The sequence below is a fragment of the Alligator sinensis genome, unplaced genomic scaffold (assembly GCF_000455745.1).
Source record: "Alligator sinensis unplaced genomic scaffold, ASM45574v1 scaffold560_1, whole genome shotgun sequence".
Lineage (NCBI taxonomy): Eukaryota > Metazoa > Chordata > Crocodylia > Alligatoridae > Alligator > Alligator sinensis.
This window is the reverse complement of record NW_005841837.1, coordinates 3,498,987-3,504,637: the sequence shown is the minus strand read 5'-3', so window position 1 is coordinate 3,504,637 and position 5,651 is coordinate 3,498,987. Positions and strand designations below refer to the sequence as shown.

At 42.0% G+C, this 5,651-nt stretch overlaps 1 long non-coding RNA gene across 1 annotated transcript; it reads right to left on the bottom strand.

Annotated features, from left to right (window-relative positions):
• Positions 1-610: 610 nt before the first annotated feature.
• On the bottom strand, positions 611-5,645 carry LOC112550121. The gene is made up of 2 exons (XR_003093781.1): positions 5,510-5,645; positions 611-5,203 (listed from the first exon to the last, which is right to left on the bottom strand). It is a non-coding gene; the product is annotated as an uncharacterized LOC112550121 (long non-coding RNA).
• Between the last annotated feature and the right edge of the window lie 6 nt (positions 5,646-5,651).

The window sequence follows — 5,651 nt, the reverse complement described above, 5'->3', positions numbered from 1 at the left end:
TTTAATAGGGGATTTTAAGTTCTTACATTCATGTGTATATTACTAAAATGGCCTCAGGATCTTCTGTTATCACAGTTCAGGACAAATGCCTTTTCCCTTTATCATTCTACTTAAAAACAATAGGATTTTAAGGAAGAGCAGTTTGTGCTATGAATTATTTAATTAATCAAAAGGTGATCTTCATGAAGGGGGTGTAGTGGCTGAGCAGCTAAGGTGTCTCACTGTTAGAGAAATGTGAGTTCAAGCTCTGCTTTGGACCTGTGGCAGAGGCTACCCCTAAGTTCACCTGGCTGTACATGGATGGATGGTCATTAGGTTGACCCAGGAGTCAAAGGCAGCTGGATGTGATGCTGGCCATGTCACTTCTTTGTGTGCCACTGGCTAAACTGGGGTGCCTTAGCCATATTAGGCTCAGGTGGCTCTTTCTTAAACAGCTGTATACACCCTTTCTGAGCAATAACATATGGACTTGTATGTATGAACTTGTCACCTGCTAGCACAAGTATTTGCCAGTGCTTGAAACAAGCCTCTGCCTTTACATGCACAAATAATGGAAGATCCTTTGAGAAAGTGACCTTTTAATTATATTTAATATTCCACAAGAGTCATCTAAAAACAAAGTGGGACTTTATTTATATGGAAAAGCCACACTCTCAGAAGAAAAAGCAATGAAAAACAAAATTCAGCTGCACTTTATAAAGAGAGGAAAAAGAAAATATTCAGTTAACATAAACTCAGCAACAGATCCATCACATTTCAGATTTCCCCAGGCACTAGCTCATAGGCCAATTTTGCATTCAAGATTGTAGCAATTTTCTCATCCACCTCATAATGCCTTGGAAGGGAGGAAGGAGAGAATAAATCCTCATCCCTGCATTTCCTCATACTGTGTGCGTCTCGTGTATCCAAACTTTCCAGCTGTTAGTTGCTTCTCAGACCTTCCCTCTAGGTCTTGCCTTCAGTGAATGTCACTTAATTTGGGTTCTACAGGGTTTCTTAAGGCCCACATATCAACTGCCCTGTAAACCTAGTACAGCTGCCCTTCTCCCCCAGCTGCCTCCTTACAGGCAAGATCTTACATGACTTAAGTCTATGGATTTTTTTTGTCATTAATTTAAATTACAGCAAGATTGGACCTACCAAGAATTTCCTCCCTGTTCTTAACCCATTAATATTTGTCCCATTCAGGGATTAGGGCTTCATTATTTCAGGCATTGTAAAACAAAGCAGTGGTCCAGCCCCAAGCACTCTAGAGCACAAACCCAAAGAAGCTAGAAATGCATCCTGGTGAGTTACCTCAACAGCCCCTCCATGTAATCTATCTTAATGTCTGCAGTGCCTAATTTTTGCAGTTGCTATCCAAGACAATTAAATTAAGGAAGATAAATCACATTATGGCTCCAGAGAGGCAACAGTTTGAGAAACCATTTTAAAAAGTCATTTAAAACAAATGCATCAAGATAAATGGGTTAATCTTTGCTTCACACTCAAATGACACAGATCTTTTTTTTTTAACGAAGTATACTGGTTTCATACCTTGATCTCTTTCCAGTGAAACCCTCCTTCCCATACCTGCACTTTTTAATTTTCCCCATCCTCTTTCCTGGTCTAAATTTGCAGGGTTTTGCCTTTCCTCACAAACTAAATGCCCGATCTCCACTAGAAAAAGTAACTATTGCTGACAAAGGAATTCAGCGCCAGTTCAGGTTAACCTGGTTTAAATGCAAGTGAAGACTGGGATAAACCACATCCTATGGTTCCCCGTTTTCTGAAAGGTGTTCTATCCAGCTCCACACCTGCTGTCAAAACATGCTAGTGAGATTCTGATGAATGCACTGTTGATACCAGTTGTCAGCAATGGGTAATTTTTTGAGAGTAGATTAAGCCTAAAATGGGTGAAAGACTCTCACTTCAGAGCCAAACCAATGTTGTTCTTGAAATAACTTAGCACATAATCACAGAGCGAATGACTGAAGGCATTTCATCTCTTTTCCAAAGGAATAAATGTACTGCCTCAACAATGTTGCCACACTGTTAGTGGTAGAGCATGAGTCTAAGCAGACACAGGAGAACCTGGGAAGATGCCATGACATGTCCAGATGCACCAGAAGCACAAATTCTTTGCAATGCTTTATGTGAATTAAGCAACCCCAAAGTCAAATTTGAGCTGTACAGAAGCATCCTGTGCTCGGACACGCTGAATAGTGGAAGGAAAGTTTTAGAATGGGCTAGGATGGCCTGAGCAGACATAATAACCTAAGACTGGATTGCAAAAATGATAGGCCTATATTACAAAGGACAATTTAGATAATATTAGAAATGAAAAAATCTAGCAGTAAATTTGTTTGTTTAATTTTTGCATTTCTCTCATTTTAGGAAATGAAATACTTTTCGCTTTTGTTTATATTCAAGTTCTCAAACTTTGGATTGCAAATACTGAAGCAGGGAGGTGTTCTTAAAAGAAATAATAAACCTGTTTGTTTTTTTGACTGGTTTTATTCAATTTGTAAAAACCTGGCGCTTTGTTTTGGGGGTGGGATTCTCAAGAGGACTCAGCAGTAATCTGATTCTTCTCCATTGAGCTCAATGCCAGGAATGAGTACTTCCAAAAACTCACTTTTACAAAATTTAACTTTTGGAGCAAATTTCAGTTGACAGTGAACCTTCAATGTTCATGTTTACAATGCTCTGAGTTACCAAGCAGCAATGCAACAAATCGTATATCCATGAAAACAGCAGAAGAACCTATATTATTTCAAACTATTATTTTTGTCATCCTGAAATTAGGGGAATTGTCCTTTCCAGTTCAAAGGGATCAGATCATTCAACTGTGTTTGAAGTTTCTTAATCTTGTAGTTTTAAGAAGGAATTCAATTTTAATTTTTGCCTAGAGTCACTTCCAATATCAAATTATATTTAAGTACTAACATGTACTATTTGGTTTAGAAATATAAACGAATGTGCATGTACATAAATAGGGAAAAAAGACAAAGAAGTATTTGACAAATGCACAAGAAGACAAATAAGTATTTCATCCCTTTTACAGGAAAAAATAGAGAGAGAGGCCTGGAAACAATTTATGTTTCCTTTCATGAATTTTCCTACAGATTGAGATAGAAGGGAGAGAAATGTTTTCTATAATTGTTTTAAACAGGGAGAGGAACCTAACGTGATCCCTCTCAGTTAGCATATTAATTATATTGTATCTTGTCTGAGAGAAAGTTCAGTGCTGAAGAGAAACACAATAAGGGAGAGCTCATGGCCTAAACAAAGTAATTTAAACAAAGCATTGTAAATGAGGTGTAGGGCAACAAACCAGCAAAAAAAACTTGCTATGATAGAGATGTACCTATAGGTCTCTCCATATAAAATATTTAGACAACCTCCTTAATGTTTTACTACCTTTCATGTCTCCACATTAATCCTTTTCATATTGATGGTTCCCAAACACATCCTATGCCAAGAAACGGACTTTGTGCAGAGAAAATCCATTTTCTAGCGCCAAAGATATTAATAATTAACGTATATACTATGAAACTGGCAATACCAGTTTGTTAAAATAAAGGCTGAGCATTTTATTATTATTTTAGAATTTAATTTAGTCATCAGAGGTTAAGCAGACATGTTTATAAATTATACAGGGCAGGGACTTAACTCTGCTGGATCGACCTGTTTTGGAATAATGACTGTACAAATAGGGAGGTTCATAACCTTGTTTGAATATCTGGCCAACCTTGAAAGAAGATGATTTACAAGATTGACATACCCTCATCATTTCAAGAATCTGTGTCTGAGAACAAGATTTCCCTCTGCAAAGCAAACAGCAGAGCAACTTGGTAAGGCACTGCTAGAAGCGGTAACTTCGGTTTATCTAAGAATCATACTTACAAAAGGTAAGAGAAAAGTCTGCCAGTAGGGCACAGCTTTTAGGGAAAAAAATTAGTTACATGCTGCACAAAAATATGGGTATCTTGAAACTACCTAAGTCATCACTAGCCACGCTATAGCACACTCTAGGTTTGCCTTCTGGCATATGCTTTTGGAAAATCCCGGTCCCATTTTAGAAGTACATAACCAGGGTCACCCAAGCGTCAAGCATAATTTTAAAGAGCTTTAAAAATTTCACCTGGCGCGTAAGTGATTTTGAAGAACAGATCCCGCTGAAATCAGAAGACTTACATTCCTGTACCACTTTGATCCTTTTGAAAATCTCAGCAAGACTACTTTCCAAGACTACTGCTGCCAATCACCAATATTTTATAAAGCGGTACTTTTTTTGTAATTACTTGACATAAAAGTAGCCAAATTATTTCCTGGCACTTTAAATTAGCAGACAAAGCAATTAATGAGAGTTACGTAATCTCATGCCACAGAGAGAAGAACAGGTCAGAATGAAGCTGGAACCCCTGGAATTTTACAGCACAGCATTTCTGGTCTCGTTTCTGATAAAATGTCTCCAGAAGTCAAAGACATGCCCAGAGCAACTGTTGCCAGCTGTAAAATGCCAAAGCAAATAAAAACACTGGGCCATATATATTTGTGCATGGAACAGCTTTTGCGTGCTACTTCCCAAGCCTGCTCTTTGATTCTTGTGCCGGTTCGTTGGGAGGGAACAGAGCAGGAAGAATTTTGAGGACAAAAAGTCGACTCTCCTGCCACTTCCATATCCAAAGGTTTTGACTATATTACAGTATTTCCCTGCAGTTATGTACAAGTCACTTTTCACTTAGCGTCTAGATAATAGCTTTCCTCTGTAAAAGAGAAAAAGACCCATGCGAAACCAAGGTACGCCAGTAGTGCCATAATGGCATGCTCGATGCACTCGAGGTTGTTGACTGTGCAGCAGCTGTAGGAGCAGGACATCTGTGCGGGCACCAGTGCAGAAACAGGCAGTGTCACGACTGAACACTGCCTGTTGCGGAACCTGTTGCAGCCCATGCGGAAGAGCAGGTTATCGACCCTGGTGAGGACAAAGACATGTGTCTTTGATTTCTACCACGCCTGCAATTTTCAGTCTCTGGAGTTAACCTTCCAGACATGAACTGACGCCGAACTGTGGTCCTGAGCCTGCAGGCAGGGCGGTCCAGTCACTCTGCGATGCCGCAGAGTGGTGCCAAGCACTGGCCGAGGGAGATCGGTGACGGAGCTGCGATCTGTGTCAGCGAGAGCAGTGAGGCCCTGGCGGGCGGCAGGGAACTGGCTCCTAGAGCACCAAGAGAAGCAAGGGCCCGCGTTATTCATAGGAGAGGAGGCTCCCAGCAAAATAAAGCTGAAGGGGCAACAAGCACCAGGCAGCAAGGGGCAGGAGGCGCCTCCAGCCAGGACCCAGCTTAAAAGCCGGTGTTAGGTGGCAGTGGTGCGGCGCTGGGACAGGGCTGGCCCGGCCTCAAGTGCCTCTGGGTCGGGGGTCGCACTTCCCCGCTGTGGCTCTGAGAGAGGGAGGGGGCAAAGCCCTCGGACACCAGCCCCGTCCCCGGGCCTGGGCCGCCGCCTGCTCCGTGACTCTAACCTCGGTTCCCGCTTCCCCGCCCGGGGACCGACAGGGGGGAGGGGGCTCTGGTGTCACTCGCTCCGCACTGGGCGCGGGGCCGTTTGCCCAGAAGGGGGGGATCCCCTCCCCCCCCAGCTCAGGTGCGTGAGTCCCAACGGCG